At 41.7% G+C, this 19,612-nt stretch overlaps 1 long non-coding RNA gene across 2 annotated transcripts in view; it reads left to right on the top strand.

The window, feature by feature from the left end:
* LOC117029038 (uncharacterized) overlaps positions 1 to 19,612 on the top strand; it is a 99,047-nt gene that overhangs the window by 61,938 nt on the left and 17,497 nt on the right. The gene's annotated exons all lie outside the window — the stretch shown is intronic.

Raw genomic sequence — 19,612 nt, 5'->3', positions numbered from 1 at the left:
TGAAAATAAGACCTAACTGGAAAATAAGCCCTAGCCTGATTTTTCAGGATGACATCCCCTGAACATAAGCCCTAATGCGTCTTTTGGAGCAAAAATTAATATAAGACCTGGTCTTATTTTCGGGGAAACACGTTATGTTATGATAGCACAACCCTAATGTTCAGTGGCTTAAGCACAATAAAAGTTTCTTACTGCAGGACCAGTGTGGGTGGGGACCTGCCTGATGTAGTGCCTTAGGAATCCAGCCTGATGGAGGATGCAACTCCTCAACATGTGCTTCCACAGGCCTCACAGCTGGAGAATCTTGTCCTTTCCATCAAGAGTGCCTTCTTCTTGTGCAGCAGGCTTGGAGACCTGCCATTCAGATCTGTCTTCAAGAGAGAACCTGCTGTGAGCAGTGAAGTTGGCTGACAGCCCCCAGCTGTTGGTACCTTTAGGATCTGCTGCTGTATTCAAGGTCCAGATCTCCTTGGGCGGCTCGCAGCCTGACACGGTTCCTAGGGCCTGTCTATCTCTGTCCAATCTGGGATTACCCTACTGCATTTAAATCTACATTTGCAGTTCCTGTTGGCTTTGGCCAAGACTTTCTCAGAGCTGCACCACAGTCAGAGCTTCTTCCTCCCCAGTTCTCCTTACTTATCTCTCTTCTTATTTCCCCCATGGGTGTCAGACCTGCAATGCAGCCTGAAGGCTTTCCCTGCCTACTTCTGATCCCTTTTCCCTGTATCTTTCAAGCATTACCCATAATAATCGCTCGCATTCCTAACTCCTGACTCCCAGCAGGCCAAAATTGATAGAGCCGGTAAGTCATATTTCACTTTTACTCACATTTCATTGGCCAAAGCTAGTCATTACGTCCACCCCCATCTTCACGGGAGTAGGAAGCCAATTCCAGAACACAACTAGATCACCTGTATAATATCTACCACGATTACTGATTAAATAGCTATTCATTATTTCCTCTTCCTTTTTTTTTTTTTTTTTTTTTGGCAGCAAACCCCCGTTTTGTTCAGGTGTCTATCCCATATTCCTTGTCATGACTCAGGGGTAAACTGTAACTTACCAGAGGCAATTACAATCACCATATTTACCTCCCCAGTGGTTGGGTCAGGAAACGGTATATGACCCAATTCTGGCCAATGAGATGGGAGAGGAAGTGTCCTGCCTTTAAAAAGGGACAGGAAAGCGGTGTGTGTGTGGGGGGGCTTTTTATTGCTGAGATCGTTGTATGTGGGTGTGCCACTCAGAGCTGAGACACCCATCTTGTAGCAGTTCAACAAGGGAAAAAGAGAAAAACAAAAATAAAACTCAGGCTGGCTAACTTTTGTGGGGAGACTTTTAGGGGAAGAAAAAGCATGAAAACTGAGTCTTATTTACTCCAAGTTCTCCTGCCTCATGCTTTCTTTTTCTTATCAGATCAATTTCAGTCACACACCTCTTCTCTCTCTTTCACACCACATCAGTTCTTGTTTGAAGAATGAAAACAACCGCTAATCGATGTGATTTAACTGGCACAGAGAAAGAACCTGCAATTGACCAGTCAGGAAATGAAGCATGCAATAATAATTTTCTTTTGACTCATTGTTTTTGAAAACATCCAAATGCAATGAACTGTTGTCTACAAAATAAAATAAAGTCCTAAAAAGGAAAAAAGGAAGCACTAGGCTACTCTGTTACTCCACATCAGGGAGATGACTGACATTTATAGGGCACTTGTTATATGCCTGACACTTTATTAAGGACTTATCATATATTGTCTCATTAAATGACTTTGCATTGCCCTTTGAATAAAATTTTAACTCCTTCCCAAGCCCATCAGACCCAGTGTGATCTGGCCTACCTCTCCAACTCCCCGCCTCCGTCTCTGCCTTAGTCTAGCCATCCTGGCCTTTTCTCTGTTTATGAAACATGCACAGCATGTTCCTGCCTCAGGGCTCTTGCACTTGCCATTACTTCTGTCTACAATGTGCTTTCCTTGGTTTTACATGTCCGATTTCTTCTCATCAATCAGGCTCAGGTAAAATACCCCTTTCTCAAAGCGCCCTTCCTTGACCATGCTGCCTAAAATAGCCTCTCTCCTTGTACCCCTACTCACCTATTCCAGTGCCCGGCCTTATTTTTTTTTTCCCGTCGCACTTATAGTATCTGAAATTATCTTTTATTTGATTTTGATCTGTCGCCTCTGACTAGGTTTTTGCTCTGGGCCCTGTCCTCTGCTATATCCCAAGCATTTAGAAAAGTGGGTGGCACGAAGGAGATGCTCGATAGTGTATGCATTATTTATAAGGGTCAACATCCTCTAGTCAAAGACCACCAAGAACAGGTCGTTGAACAAGTTTGGTTTATTCCTCATTGCAATGAAAGAGAATGCACACCACAGGGAACCATGAGGCATCTCAGTAACAGGCTCTGATGGGATAGTCTTAAAAAAAATCTGATCGATAAGGCAGGAAGACTGGAATGGGGGTAAAACTGTAACTGGTAAGAAAGTAGTAGGTCACTCATACTAGCCAAGATTGGGTGATGGTTGGTGTTTTCATGGTTTGCTGGTGACCTTGTTTTTGTCATACGTAGACAAGACTACTCAGTGGTTTTATTTTTGGTCTCACTTTTGCACAGTTCGAGTGGCCTCGCCGGATACTGGTGTTCTGTGCAACTGTGTTGAGTGGGAGACCACAAAGGCCTCACTGCGAGTGTCAGGCCACTGTCTGCATGTCAGGGCCCGTTTCCCTCTTTCTTATAAGTGTCCAAGGGCTGCTGTCGAGTGTCAGACAGTCCAGAAATAAGCAAGAGCATTTCTCTTGGCTGTTGGAAAGTCCACTCTTCCTCCCCACTGGTTCTGGATCTGTGTGGGGATAGCCACTGAACCAAATAGTGGAGGCCAAGGTAGAGAAATGATGCTTCTAGAAGTCAGATAGCTCAGAAACATCCTCATTTACCCAAGAATTAATTACCATCTCAGCACATGCCCAGACATATCTATTTCAAGTGGTGATGGTGTATCTTTTGTCTCCTGTATGATAGGCTCATCCCGTCCTCGCCATTGCCCAGGTCTGTTGAACAGTCCACCAGGGCAATGGTTCTGTTTCAAGGTTTTTCTCTAAACACAACTGCATGGTTTTAGGAAAGTCTTTTAACCAGATCCCAGCATCCTCTGGGCTGGAATACAGCACCCTGTATTCTGTTAACATCCCAGCTATATTGTAATGAATTTGTTTATCATCAGTCTGCCTGGTTAGACTGGCTCCTGCATGTTTGTATCCCTGGAACTTAATTTTAACAAAGGACTTGGCGCAGACTAGGCTCTCTATAAATATTAGATGGATTTAAAATGGAGATTTAATTCCTGGCTTGAATTCATCTCACAAAACATTTATTGAGTCTGTACTATGAGCCAGGAGGACATTATGATAAATTCGTTAGTCCTTACCTTCCGGGAATTAGTATGAAGTTCTGATAGATTTAAGGAAAAGAAGAATAGCTGGCCATTTATCTAGAATCAAGAACTGAATTGGGTGCTTTACATGTGTATGTGTGTGGGGACAGAATTCCAGAGAGCAGTTTCCAGGCTCTCAACCTCATGTGGACAGGTGCTGGCTCGGTTATCAGCTGTAATCAGATAGCCATCCGCTATGGCAGAGAAGTGGACTGAGGATTGCGGCTAGCAAGTGCAGTTAGCAAGCAGATTGTGGATTGCGGATCGTGTGTTGATCCTACTTCCTGTGTCTTGCCCAGCTACCAGTGAGACTGGGGTGCAGGAAGACCCCTTGTTGGGGTACTGGTGGATGTTTGCTTTTGTGTCTCCATCAGCCGCCAGCGAGAATATAGTGGTATGACTCCCCTATCTATGGCTCCATTGTTGTTCCTTTTTGGCCTCACCCTTTCCTGCATTCTTGTGTGGGGAGCAGGACCGGAGATACTGCATTACAATCTGAATTGTTACGGACATTTTACAGGTACAACTGATACCCTAATGGGTTAAGTAACTTTGCTGAAGTCAGGGGGCAGAGCAGAGATTGTAGCTTGAACAGTCTGACTCCAGTAACACTTGCCTAACTATTAGGTTGAAAGGTGCAATGTAAATTCACAGTTCTGTCCTTAACTCAAGGTGGAAGTTCTGGATCCAGGTTATCAAAATTGTGGCCCTCATTTTAAAGTGGAGTAGGTTAACGTGCCTAATGTGGGGGAAATTTATGTTCTTTATCAGGCAGTGTGGATTGGGGAACAGAGGTGCATTAGTTTTCTGTTAAAGCAGAAATGAATTTCGGTTTGACTCCAGACCTGCATGAACTTCATTCTGTCAATATCATTTATTGGGCGTCCACGGTGCCCAAAACAGGTGTGGCCTGCCACTTCCTCTGTTCCTCACATCCTGGAGGAGGGAGGGGACGAGGGGAAAGAAAAAAGAAGACAAAGCGGACGCGGAGAGTGGGCAGGTGTGTATCCCCAGCTCCTCCTCCGCACCCTCGTGGGCGCGCCGGCCACGCCCCTCAACCTCGCCCTTGCCCTCAAACCCACTTTAAACTCCCGCCCCCTCTTAACGACGACCAATGCTGGGCCGGGGAGCCCACAGGAGGCTGCGGATTGGCCGGAGCCGCGGTTGCCGAGGTGACGGGTGGGCCCCGCGGGGTCCAGGAGCTGGGTGGGGGCTAGAGGTGCCCGGCGGTTTCCGCCCTGGCCCGCCTCGGCCCGCGGCGCCCTGGCCCGCGCCCGTCAGCGGCGGGAGGGGGCGGCTCCCGCGTGTCCTCTGGCCCCGCGTGCCCTCCGCGGGCCTCCTGCGCTGGGCGCACCGCCCTCCGCCTCCGTCACCGCCCCCAGGACGTGCGGCCGCCAGCTTGCAGCGCCTCTTCCCCGGCTAGCGGCGCGATGGGCTGCGGGAACTCCACCGCCACCAGCGCGGGCGCGGGCCGAGGTGAGAGCGACGGGCGGCCGGGGAACGGGGACGCCGACGCGGGGAGAGTGGGGAGGTCTGCAGGGCGGGCCGTCTCAGCGAGAGAGGCGGAGGGAGAGGCGGAGGGAAGGAAGGCTGTAGGGTCCCGGGGAGGGAGGGCGTGCAGCCGCCTCTCCTTGTCCGCATTTTCCGGACTGGAGCAGTTCGCCCGCTTTGCAAAACGACCGAAAGCAGGGCATTTCCCCCGAGCGGAGGCGGTCACGCCTGGACCAGGAGAGCCTGCAGGGCGATCCAGCGGAGGGAGCGCGGGAGGACTGGCGGCGTGTCTCCCCTGGCTGGGCATCCTCCTGGGGAAGAGTTGTCCCCAGTTGTGGCCCCCGTCTGTGCCCCCGGCTCCCACACTAGGTCCCCCAGGCCTCGTTCCAGGTCCTCGGAACCCAGACGCTGCCCCTGGAAAGTGCCGCACAACAATTCAGGAGTTTTTTGGTGGTGGTGCTGGGGGGATGCGAGTGGAATTGAGAACTGCAAACAGGGCTCTAAAAATTCACCTGAGTCGGTCTTGATGCTTAAGACCTGCTGGGCTGTTTTTAGGATTTCTTTGAGAGGCTGCAGTATATAGGAAGCTTTAAATATGTGTGACAGAGTTTTAATACTAGCAGTGATCTCTTCCTATATTTTTCATTAAGAAATAAAAGCATATTGAAACTTTTTTTTACACCACTTCATTTTGTTGATTGGCTGGTGAGGTCTTCTAGATTCCCCCAGTCAGTCAGGCTTTGTATCAAGTGGCTTGTTCCAAAATACAACCCTTTTCTTTAACCAACCTAGTGCCTCCCAATTTAAGAGTCTGGATCTGTTTTGAATATCTGTTGACCTAATTTGGTGTCCATGAGGATAAAGAACTTGCATCTCCTCCAACTGAGATCAATCAGATGCTACATCCTATCCCAACCAGCAAATGTAAAGTCGTCTGATGCTGCAGTATTTCCTAGGCCAGCGAGATGCCCTGTCAATGACTTTGTGACCTTGGGTGTGTCACTTCCCTTAACCCAGACCTTGGTGGAAGATGCAGATTAAAATTCAAGCCTTATTTGTTTATTTAAAGTTTATTTTGATGTTCACATAATGGGATCAGATATGGAAATCTGCTCAGTTAATTGGCCAAGAATGACTCTCTGTCTCCCTTGTCTCATCCCAGGCAGGAGAGTTTTTCCTCTTTGGCTCTCCATGATCACACATGGAGTATTTTAAGAGAAGGCTCTAAAATACTTGGGATTCTAGTCCTAGAGCTGCGACTGAACCCAGGCAATGATTCATTGAAAACTTTATCCCTTACAGATAATCTTCATCATCTTGAATTAAATTCCCATCCTTATGACATGCAGAGAGCCACCGGGGAACAAATCTTTTCTGTTCATGTAACAGTGACAAGGTTAGTTAGCACCTTCTGCTAAAGAGGGCAAGAACAGTATTCTCACCTGAGAGTGGCCAGAGAGCTCTGTGTGGAAACCTGAAACAATGTCAAGGCCACATCCTACACCAGGAATTACGTCTTTCAATCTAATATGCCCCGGGACCCTGTGCCATCCACTGCGTGTACACCCTGCTTTAAAAAAGGTTAAGGACAATTATCCATAGTAAAAAAAAAAAAAGTCATAGGAAGGATTTATAACAGATTTCCTTTAAAGTGGAGCTAGTTTAGTTCGTTTACATTTTTATTTATTAATGAACTGCTTGTCAGGTTTGAAGATAGAGGGAGGAGTCCCATTTTACTACAATCAGAATGATGATAAGGTAGCTCTGAGATGGTAATGTAAGAAAAGGGGAAAATGTGATTCTCCTTACAAATATTTGGTTGATCTTTTTCCCCCTAGGAGCACATCTCTTATTACATCAAGGGAGGTATCGTTATATTGAAAAAACCACTCGTGTCTTTTTGATGAGTAGCCTCACTTTTGTTTATGAAGGACAGCTCATGCAAGAGCATGTTGTTCTCTCCTCTAGCTTGCTCTTTGCTAAAAATTACTCTGTTCAGAGAAGAGCAAGATAGTGAGTGCAGACTGTAAAACATTAGGAAAAGAAAACATCATGAACAGGGAGTTGCTGCATCCCCTCTTTGAGGGATCTGCCCTTGGCTTTGAGAAGTCATTCCCCAAACATTTTCTTGCTGGTGAATCCAATTGGCTAGCTCTGGGATTTGGTCATTGTTATTTTGACATTTTCTGTGAGCTGGTGGTGGGACGTCAGTTTCAGCAAGGGAATGCATCAGGATGAGAGATGTAAGGTTAAGGAAAATAAATTAGAGGGCAGAGGTACTTAAATTTCTTTCAATTGTGAACTTTGATATCAGCATCAAATACGCTCTTGACCAAGCTTTGAACCTAAGCACAAGGAAATGCATTGGGCACATGTTCCCGTGGTCCAGGCACGTACAATGCGCAACTTCTGACATGTCCCAGGAGTCACACAATTTAATAGCCATGTTTAAGCTTTTCAGAAAAAAAGAAAAGATATGGTGGGAAAGATGCTGAACTTGAGCCTGGAGAGAGAGAGAGGCTGAAGCTTGACTTCAGCACTGTGCTGATTGTGTTACTATGGGCATTTCATTTCACTGTTTTCCATTGCAGCGTGAACGCAAAATTACAGTAATTTTTATATAATATAATAGTACTGTAATTATTATACAGTAGTGACCATCCTCGCTCGGGGGAATATTACCCTGTTGAAATTGAAATGTTTTTCCCTGAGTATTTTTCTATAAGAACATGGCAAATCCACTTTTAAAGGATGCATTAGCACTTTATAATAATGCCTCCGAACCTGAAATCTCCATTATAAGCCCTGTTTTACTCTCTAAGTAATTTGGGTAAAACCAGATGATTGTTTCTTCTTTCCCTGAACTATCTGGACAACTGCCTTTCTTGGCTTTTGTCTGTTGGAACTGGTTAATATGACACATTGGTATTTAGTAATGTACTTGAGTACATTTGATTCTGTATGTCAACATGTTGAAAAACTGATATGCAGTAAAAGGGTCAAATAGCCAGAAGAAATCAGCCTCTAGATCACTCAGGTTAAATTTCCTTTACAGAAGATTTCTAGCCATAAACTTAAACACCCCCACCCCATGTGCAGAGCACTGTACTCCACGAAGAATTGAGGGCAAGGGTCAGGGCAGCCAGCAATGGATGGTTGTAGAGTGAAACTTTCTTGCCCTTGAGAAATTGATAGTCTAGAGAGGAAGATTAACTATTTGAGAACGATTGCAAAGCACAGGATAATAGAATACATATGAACAGCCACATACCCAGGAGATGTTAAAAAACATAGTTTAATCAGAGACAGCTTCAGGGAGGAGTTGAACCATCAGTTTAAATGGGATCATGAGAACCACTTCGATTATACAAGAGCTCTCTCCATTTTAATGTTGTACTAATATCCCTCTCCATGTAGGAATTTGATTTTTCCCGACTGAGAACTATCGTAGGAGGAATTCTTGTATTTTCCATTCAGTGAAGATTCAGTACATTTTTCCTGTGTAGTCTAGAGTCTAGTCCCTAAACTATAAAGAAACATCTGGATTAAATAGTACATTTTTTTAAAGAGTTAGATTTAACTCTAAGGCAGGTAGCTTTTGTTCTCTCTGTCTCACCCTCACCTCTCTGTCTCAGCAATCGGATTCTCTAGCCCTTTGTTTTCCTTTGGACATATTCTCTGACTAGGCAGAGAAATGAGCAAGCCTGCGTTTCAGCTAATGATCTACAACAGATCAGTCATTCCCTCTATTCAGTCATACGTATAGATTGTTAAGTGAGTCTGTAATGTAAATTGTTAAGTGAGTCTTAAAAGTTTGAATGGTTCCGTTATATCTTCAGTAGCCTATTTCATTTCAGGCTAAGGCTGTAGCAGTTGTTTACAGCAGCAAAGTTATTTCAGAAGTATTCTGTTCATGACAGGTGAATTGGTTAGTTGTAGTTGTTCTACCAGAGGTATGTCACTGGCAACTATCTGACCATGACTTTGTGGGCAGTTTATTATGAGAATGCTTCTACCATAGTTCTTCTGCTGTTTATATAACAGTAGTCTCGGGGGGAGGGGTTTAATAATTATCCTATGTTATCAGTGTACCCAGGGAGTTCATATAATTGTTTTGGGTCTAAGTATTTAGATTAGTTATCTCCTCATCTTCAGTTAGATAATTATCATTCTCTTCTTTTGATGTAGCTCTATGGCTCCGCCTTAATACATCTATAAATACTTTGGTAGTATAGAAATGCTGCCACTGTGGTTAGCCTTAGTCCAGGCCTAATGGGGGCGGAAATGCTATAAAATTTTGTTGATACCATCAAGAAGTGATTTGTGATTTCCAGTCAAGATAGTGGAGTAAATGCTGTGATTGCCTCCTCTCACGACCACATCGTAATTACAACTAAACTATAGAACAACCATCATTGAGAATCGCCTGAAGTCTAGCTGAACTGATGTCCTATAACTAAGGACATACAGAAGAAGCCATGTGGGGACTGGTAGGAGGGGCAGAGATGGGGAAGGGCTAGTCCCATACCTGTGTCTGGCAGTTAAAAACCAGGAAGGATATCTTGGCTGGGGAGTTTCTGCCTTAGGAGCGAGGGATCCCAGCTCCACACCAGCCTCCCCAGCCCAGGTTTCCAATGCCTGGAAGAGAAGTGCCTATGACTTTTGGCTGTGAAAACCAGTGGAGATTGTGGCTGAGTGAGATGGAGGTTGGCTGCAGTCCCAGGTGATACTCTTAAAGGGCCCCCACACGGACTTCCTTACTGACTCGCTCTGAGCTCCACTTCTGGGGCAGCAGTTTGAAAGGTGCCAGGGACATAGGGGGAGGAACTGAATTGTCTGGTTTCATGGCAAGGACTGGAGGGGCAGCTTTCTCCCGTCAGGGGACACACGTACAACACCTGGCTCAGGTAACCAGGGAGACTGCACCACTGAGTTCCAAAGGATACCTACTATATAAGGCCACTCTACTAAGACTGGGAGACACAGCAGCTCTACTTAATACATAAAAACAAACACAGGGAGGCAGCCAAAATAGGGAGACAAAGAAACATGTCCCAAGTGAAAGAACAAGAAAAAACTCTGGAAAAAGAACTAAACAAAATGGAGATAAGCAATCTACCAGATGCAGAGTTCCAAACACTGGTTGTGAGGATACTCAGTGATCTCAGGGAGAACTTCAACAATGAGATAGGAAACATAATAATGGAGATAGAAAACGTAAAAAAGAACAAGTCCGAGATGAAAAATATAATAACTGAAATAAAGAATACATTAGAGGGAATCAACAGTAGATTAGATGAAGCAGAGGATCGAGTCAGCGATTTAGAAGATAAGGTAGCAGAAAACACCCAGTCAGAACAGCAAAAAGAAAAAAGAATAAACAAATGAGGAGAGTTCAGGGGGTTCTGGGACATCAGGCATACCAACATTCACAGGTACCAGAAGAAGAGAGAAAGCAAGGAATTGAAAACCTATTTGAAGAAATAATGATGGAAAACTTTCCTAACCTGCCAAAGGAAAGAGATATACAAGCCCAGGAAGTGCAGAGAATTCCTAAACAAGATGAATCCAAAGAGACCCACACCAAGTCCCATCATAACTATAATACTAAAGGTTAAAGACAAAGAATCTTAAAAGAGATCTTATAAGTGAACAACAGATCTTAAAAGAATCTTAAAAGGAAGAGAAAAATAGTTACCTACAAGGGAGTTCCCATAAGACTGTCAGCTGATTTCTTAACAGAAGCATTACAGGCCAGAAGAGATTGGCAGGAAACATTCAAAGTGATAAAAAGCAAGGACCTACAACCAAGGTTACCCAGCAAAGCTATCATTTGGAATCATAGGACAGATAAAGAGCTTCTCCGACAAGAAAAAGCTAATGGAGTTTATCACCACCAATCCAGTATTACAAGAAATGTTAAAGGGACTTCCCTAAGAAGACAATGAAAAAAAATAAAGATAAAAAATATGAGTAATAAAGTGGCAATAGCCATACATCTATCAGCATTTACTTTCAATGTAAGTGGATTAAATGTTCCAATCAAAAGACATAGGGTGGCTGAATGGATAAAAAAACAAGACCCTTACACAAGAGTCCTACAAGAGACTCACTTCAGATTGAAAGACACGTAGACTGAAAGTAAAGGGATAGAAAAAGATATTTCGTGAAAATGGGAACAAACAAAAATCTGGGATATCAATACTTGTCTCAGACAAAATAGACTTTAAAACAAAGGCTATAACAAGAGACAAGGACCCCCTTCTGGGTATTTATCTGAAGAAACTCAAAATAGTATTTCGAAGGGACATGTACATCCATGTGTTCATTACAGCATTATTTACAACAGCCAAGATATGGAGGTAACCTGGGTTTCCATCAGTGCATAAATGGATAAAGAAGAGATGGCACACATACTGTATTGCCATGTATAATGTGCACTTTCCTGCCCAAATTTGTGAGGGAAAAAGAAGGATGTGCATTATATACAAGTAGGACTATGTACTGCCATATCTATATAAATGTTTTTAATTCTTTTATTTATGCTTATGAGTTAAAAGTGTAACTGTAGAAATCAATAACGAAATCCATATGCAAAATAATACCCTGGAATACGATAATCAGTTTTATTGAACTTAAGATGAACTCGAAACGATGAAGAGTTCTTGACCTTCTGTGATGCGTAAGTATCGTAACTTTGTTACTGGTACATGAAATTTCTTGTACCTTGTATCTGTTCTTGTGTTTTGTAATTATTTGTTACATAAAATTTCTTATACCATAACATGTTAAAAAATAAAGACTAAAATCCCTTTATAATACAAAAAACGAGTACCTTAATGTAAACAAATAAAAATTTGAATTAAAAAATTAAAATAAAAGATATTTTCCCCTGAAAGTTTGGGCCAAAAACATGGGTGCACATTATACATGGCAAAATACAGTATACAATGGAATGTTTCGCAGCCATAAAAAGGAATGAAATCCTGCCATCTGCAGTAACATGGATGGACCTAGAGGGTAGCTGAGTACAGTAAGTCATACAGAGAAAGACAAATGTCATATGATTTCACTTATATACGCAATCTGAAGAACAAAATAAATGAACAAACAAAGCAGACATAAACTCATAGATACAGAGAACATTTTGAGGGTTGCCAGATGGGAGGAGAAATGGGAGGATGGGTGAAAAAGGGGAAGGGATTAAGAAGTACAAATTGGTAGTTACAAAATAGTCCCGGAGAAGTAAAGTATAGCATAGGGAATATAGTCAATAATACTGTAATAATTATGTATGGTGTCAGATGTGTACTTGACTTACCAGGGTGATCACCTCTTAAGTTATATAAATGTCTAATCAGTATGTTGTACACCAGAAACTAATATAATGTATGTCAACTGTAATTGAAAGTTTAAAAAAATTATTTAAAAAAAAGAAGTCATTTGTGTCTTGTGCTACCGTGTTGCCCCAAAAATAAGACCTAGCCATACAATCAGCTCTAATGCGTCTTTTGGAGCAAAAATTAATATAAGACCTGGTGTTATGTTATTATATTATATTAACCTGGCCTTAAAGTAAAATAAGACCAGGTATAATATAATATAACATAATATAATATAATATAATACAACACAACACAACACAACAATACGACACAACAATACGATACAACAATACAACACAACACAACACAACACAATACCCGTTCTTATATTATGGTGAAATAAGACTGGGTCTTATATTAATTTTTTTCTCCAAAACATGCATTAGAGCTGATTGTCCAGCTAGGTCTTATTTTCGGGGAAACATGGTCCTTAGCTCACTTGGCCCCAGCCTCACCATCCTTCTTTCTGTTCTGTAAACATGCTGACCTCACTTTTGTATTCTCTCTATTTGAAACACTCTCTGCTGGAGAGGTGATATTTTGTTTATTTATTTATTGTCTGTTTTGTTCTCCTTCCCCAAAGGTAGGTCTTGTAAGAGACTCATGCATCTCGTTTATAACTGTCCCCTCAGTCTCTAGACCAATATCCAAACTTCCAGTGGGATTTTTTGGTCCTCAAGTTTTTTTCTTTTGTTGTTGTTGTTGTTGAATGAATGAGGATATTTGGGAAACAAAGATGATACCAAATTAAGTCGTAAATTGTGAGGTCACACTGTAACTGATCTAGCAATTGACAGTAGGAAACAAAGCCACAAGCAGCCAGGAAAGCCTGCTTGGAAAAAGTGAGATTTAATTTAACTTTGAAAAATAGCTAAGATTTGAATAAGCAGGAAATGGAAGGAGGGCATTTTTAGTGCTGTATGAAATTATAACGGGCAGATATGGGCGTGGTGCATTTCAGAGCAGTGAGAATGGCCTGACTGACTTTAGGGGTTCATTTTGGTGACAGGATGTTGGGAAGGAGGTAAGAATGGTTACGTGGAGGAGCGAGGAGGACGGAGAGGCAGGAAAGCCTCAGAGTTGAGCGTGGGCTCTGGAGCCCAAAGGCCCCAGTTCAAATCCCACTTTTGTCATTTGTTAGCTGCATGACCTCAGGCAACTTGCTTAAACAGTCTATACCTTAGTTCTCTGTAAAATGGGAAAGAGTAACTGAGTTAATGTACGCAAAGTGCTTAGAGCAGTGCCTCGTACATGGTAAGAACTCAATATACTACTTATTATTAATATGGGGAAAGACATTCACTAACTGGTGTAGAAGGAAAGAGGGAGCATATAGGGTGACATAAAGTTAGAGCTGCTGTCCGGAACCAGCGACGTGACGAGTGCCTGGAGTGGTGGAGGCAGAGTGTGGATGGCAGAGACCCCTGGGAGACGTGCAGGCTGAGGGTGGGCTGTGTGTCAGGAGGACGGAGGAGGGGCACGTGAAAACAAACTGTGAAAGCCTGGATAACTGGAAGGAGATGCTGCTACCTCTGAAGCGAAGGTAGGAAGATGCAGGTGAACGGGGTGTTCCGTGTTGGTCAGGCATCACCCCAGGGGTGACAGAAGCAGGTCATGCACCTTACCCAACTCGCCAGAATTGACCTTGCAACCACGTGAACGGTTCCTAAAGGTGACCTAAGTTAATCATTCAGTTCTGCCACAAACTGCATATGGCTCAGTATAGACATGCCTTAGATTATAGCAGATAAATGGCAGTGCGTTACTTTCGGTCTGTACTTATGTGGCTGCCTTTATTTTAATTTGTACCTACCTAAGGTGTAGCTATTCAACGAGGAACACCTGTAAGTGAAGAGATTTTCTGTAAGAGCTTCCACGTTCATTCACGTAATTTTATACTTCTAAGACATATTGACCTGAATTTTTTTCTCCTTTATGGAAGAAATGAATGTGTCTTTATTGACTTCTTGAAAAATAAAAATTGCTTTGGGTGAACTGAAGAGCTGTTCTGCTTCTTTGGGCCAAAGTGAGACTGTGACATAGTTTTAGAATTCTTGTGGGTCAGAGGAGACACAGCAAGCTGTCAAAATCAAAGAGAATTTTGTTTATTTTTCTGTAGTTTTGCTTACACAGTTCTCAGAGGGGCTTTTTAATAAAGCAAATAAAGAGTAAAACATTCCTGCATGTTTTTATTATTTCCCATAAGAGCCATAATCAGTTACTTTTCTGATTAGTATGCTGAGAGAGGAGTGATTTGTAAATGTTTAGTACTTTCCAGAAACTCTTTATATATATAATTGTATTTTTTGATGTGTGTGTTTTTAAATTTGTTTAAATTATCACCACTCAGTATGAAGAAAGAAATTCAATTTAATATGTACTTTAGCAATTCATTTACTTGTGTGAATATTTCCAGTATATTATATAAACCTCTATAAGTTGCCATAGAATAGTGATGAACAAGGCATTAATAGACTATTTTTTTAGTCTATTAAATGTAAAAATGTATGTTATCTTTCTTTAAAATGGTGGATTTTTTTTATATTAGAATTTGGTATTTGTGAGGAACTCATAACAATAAACATATGAATCTGAAAAATATAAAAACATCCTGGGAAGTATGACTCACTCTTCTGAACTTATAAGACTGGTTAGAGTGCAAAGGAACATCTGTCTATAGGAACCCAGATGTTATATATATCTACTTAAAATTATTCACCTGATGTAGTACCTTGCAGCTTTATCATTCATTAGGAATAAAATTTTGTCTGTTTTTGTGGAATGTATGATACGTTATATAAAATTTAAATTCCCCCCAAGTATTAAGTTTGCTCTATATTTGTTTTCAAAAGAGAATTCCTATTTTGTAGAGGTGGGGTGGACAGGGATAAGAGGATGGTGAATGGTGACCTCCAAAAAGTTATGTCCATGTCCTAACCCCTGGGATGTGTGAATGTTATTTTATTTGGGAAAAGGGCCTTTGCAGATGTAATTAAGGTAAGAATTTGCAAATGAGATCATCTTCGATTATCTACCCTAAATCCCTAAATCCAATGATACACGTTTTTATAAGAAACAGAAGAGAAGGCAGAGATACAGAGAGGAGAAGGTGTGGACGGTATGGAGAATGCATTGGTACTCGCCAAAGAAAGCCAAGGAATGCTGACTGCCACCAGATGCTACGACAGGCATGGATGGGTTCTCTCCTAGGACCTGTGGAGGGAGTGTGCCCCAGCTGGCACCTTAATGTGGACTTCTGGCCTCCAGAACTCTGAGGACACGTATATCTGTTGTTTTAAGCCACCTCGTTTGTGATCATTTGTTACAGCAGCCATAGGAAACTAATGCAGAAGGTTTCTCTGCAGTTGTTCGGGAATGGGGCCAAATTAGTAAATAAGAAAATATAGTTGAACAACTCTATACCTGGAGTGTAAATAATTATTTTAGACTAAATACGGCACAGTTCAATTTTGGTTTGATTCATTGAGCACTTCAAGGCTGTTCATAGGATACCACATTTTTATAACACATGTTGTAAAACATGAAGAATACCTGAGTTGTTTATTTCCTCCTGATACCATCCAGTTCTCCAATTCCGTGACATCAAATGGGCCTCCTGCAGTTAAGGTGAGTTCTGATACTCACTACCCGGAGTTAGTGTCAGTCGCTACTGGTTTAGGGGTTCAGGTCTCCCAAGGTGCCCCACTTCAGACACCAGTTGCAAGCATTGGGTCCCCAGGTTCTTTGCATTTCTATCCTTCTTGGCTACAAATTTGGCGGTTCCCACAGCCGCCTTCCTCAGACTTGATCATTTTCTGTGGCTCACAGAACTCAGGAAGGTACTTTATTTGTTTAAATGTACCGTTTATTAAAAAGGACACGAACAGCCAGCTAGAGAGATGCATAGTGACATGTCTGGAAGGGTCCTGAGTGCAGGAGTCTCTGTTTCCATGGAATTGGGGGTGCGCCACCCTCCTGGCACATAGATGTGTCTCCCAACTCGGAAGCTCTTTGAACCCCGTCATTTTAAGGGTTTTATGGAGTTTCATTAGGCAGGTGTGGTTGATGAAATCGTTAGCCATTGGCGATTAACTCAGTCTCCAGCCCCACTCTCTCCCCTGAAAGTTGGGGAGTGGGGCTGAAAGTTCCAAGCTTCCAATCAAGGATTGGCTTTTCTGGTGACAGACCCCCATCCGAAAGCTATCTAGGGTCCGCCAAGAGTCAGCTCCTTAGGAGGAAAAAGGCTTCTATCACGGGTATCATTTAGGAAATTCCAAGAGTTTTAGAAGATCTGTTCCAGGACTGTGGGGCAAAGCCCAACTGTCTTTGCATGATTCCAGTCCGCCTGAGTGTTTGGAACGCTCGAATACATTGGCTTTGCATGTATTTTTATGTAACTGAGGCTTTCGGACTCATGAATAAAATATTAAAATCTTTTGAAATGTGTCAAGTAAAAGGTGTACACAATCACTGTGAAATGAAGTGATCCGGTGAACAACCAACAATGTTTCAGTATTAAAGAAACAGTTGCTTTCACAAGGAAATGTTCTTCCTTTCATATCCTAACCACTTAACAGTTACTTTTTGGTGATGGAACGGGCAGATGATACTTTTCTGAAAGCATACCTCCCCCCCCACATCCCGCACCTAATTTTTAGGAAGGTGTATAAAATTGTAATAATCATTTGCACAGTTGGAAAATCGTCATTAAATCTTTCCACCCACAAAAATTCTAACAGTCTGTATATTTTCTGGTGCTTTATTCCATAAGAAACATCGTTTCCTTCCCTCGTCTCTATTTCTCCTAAGGCCATTAGATTAATGCACCAAGTCTTAAACAGGATAGAGTTGTTCTGGCAAGAAATGAAGTGTTGCTAACCCCAGGCCTGGAAAGAAGTAGACACACCACTATAAATATTTGTTTAATAAATGACAAATCACATGAACCACAAACACAATTTAATACAAATAGGATTTTGGCACTATCTGAATAGTTCTAGTCAAAGTATTTTTTGCATAAATTAGAGTAGAGATCTCCATCTGGTTAATTATAATTAGTATGTAGGTGAAGTGTGATTAAATTGTTGCAGTGAAGGTAATGATAATTTTTCTTCTATTTCTAACTTTATGATTTTATACTTTTGCAGAAAATTGAGCTATTTCACATTTTATATACCTAGATATTTTGATGGTTTTGCAGAGAGTTTCCAACCATTACATTTTTTTTCTTTTTATTCTGAGAATTTGTGTGTTGGGGAGACATGTTCTACCTGCCCTGGTGATAAACTCGTTATTAATACTGTATTACCTTGCTTTGAAGATGCATATTTTCTTCTCTTTTAAAAAAATGGTGCCAAGTGAAATAAGTCAGGCAGAGAAAGACAAATAGCATAGAAAGACAAATATCGTATGGTTTCAATTATATGTGGAATCTAAAAACAAAACAAAACAGACTCATAGAAACAGAGACCAAAGGGATGGTTACAGAATGGAGGGGGTGGAGGGATGGGTGCAAAGGGGAAGGGGAATATAGTCCATAATATTGTGATGAGTTTGCACGGTGACAGATGAATCCTAGAATTAGTGCGGTGATCACATTGTAAGGTATAAAAATGTCGACTATTGTGCACCTGAAAGTAATATAACCAATATGAGATTGTATACCAACTATACTTACATACTTAAAAAAAAAGAAATTTAAAAAATGTTTTAAAAAAAGAAAAATAGATAGACAAAACGGAGCTCATACTATAATCAAGTATATACTCGTATACTGATGTAGGGTTTCTGACTTCTTTGCCCTCCCCTTTGCTATTATTAAATAGATGGTGCTCTTTAAACGAGGGACATTTGAGAACAAAGACATTATCTCTTGACTGCGTTTCAGAAGGTAACACCAGGCATCTGCCCTGGGCCTGCTGGGATGTTAGATGGTGAACCCAACTGGGAAGACACCCTGTGGGTACCGGGAGCTGGTGCAATCAAGGTGAAGTGGATGGAGGGCTCCTAATGACTGATTAAAATTAGGTAGTGCTTAGACAACATGGTGCTGTTTCCAAACTAATTTCACACACATTAGTGTGCTTTGTCTTCTCAGCTGCCTTTATCGGCCCAGTACTAGAAATGGAAGCAAAGTGATTTCTTGACTGTTAGACAAATATCGGAACAAGGACTTTCCTCGGTTCTTCTGCCTTCCAGTTTCATGGTGTTCTCTCCCTTCCACCCTGCTGATCATCCCCGAGACAGAGTGGGATGGCTTCTGTCTGCTCTGCTTTCCCTGCGGACTGGACTAGATGGCCCTCCACCTCTAATGGGCTCAAGGACCACATTATAAGGTCCTCTTTCTTCGTAAGATTTCACAGAATCAAAGTTTCTGACACGTCTGCTTCTCCCCTCTACTGACCACAAGAAAACACTCAAACATTCCCTATCCTTTTCCATGAAAATAAAAATGAGAGAATGAGGGCATTATTTTCACTCTAGAGTTCCTTCCAGATTCTCACGCTTGTTTTGATTCTGAAATAAAACGTTCATTTTCATGGCACCAGTCCTTTGTTTATTTTTTTTCCTATCAGAATACTCCATGGTTGGCAGTGTTGCTCATGTTAAAACTCTTTTTTTTGTTTTAATTTTAGGGATTTTTTTTTTTTTTTGGTTTTATGATCCCAGATTCCAAAGCAGTTTTATTTATATAATTTAAATGGTGGCTGTGGCACAGCAATATTACTCTTCTCTGAAGAAAGGAGCTACGTTTGTTACAAAATTCAGGCTTGGTCAAAGCCTTGAAAGTATTTGTTTGGGACAGAGGAGTATAATCTTGATTATCTTTATGCTCTGCTTTGAATTTGCAGTCATTCAGATCCTCAATTTATGTCACTGGGGCATAGTTCTTACAGTTTTGACAATAACTTTTTCTTACTTGCCTACTTTGTAGCACATCTTCCTGTATTTTCACAGCTCTGTGACTTGTGCAGAAGTGATTTTAATTTCCGTTTCATAGATACGGAAATTGAGATATTAAGTTAAATGTGACTGTTAATAATAACAACTTAGCTGTTTTTATGTGCCAGGCTTTGTGTTGTGTTTACACATTATTTGTTTTATTGTTATTTATTTTTTATCTTCACAGGAACCTTTGAGAAAGGGACTCTTAGTACCCTCATTTGACACACGAGGAAAGTGAGGTTTTAAGAGGTTAAAGGACATTGAATGTCATGTAGATAGTAAAGTTGGAAACAAGTTGTATGACGCTAGATAAGGATATTGGGGGAGGAAGTGTGGAGGTGCGACCTTGTGTGGG

This window comes from Rhinolophus ferrumequinum, chromosome 10 (assembly GCF_004115265.2).
Source record: "Rhinolophus ferrumequinum isolate MPI-CBG mRhiFer1 chromosome 10, mRhiFer1_v1.p, whole genome shotgun sequence".
Lineage (NCBI taxonomy): Eukaryota > Metazoa > Chordata > Mammalia > Chiroptera > Rhinolophidae > Rhinolophus > Rhinolophus ferrumequinum.
This window is presented reverse-complemented; position numbering and strand designations above follow the sequence as displayed.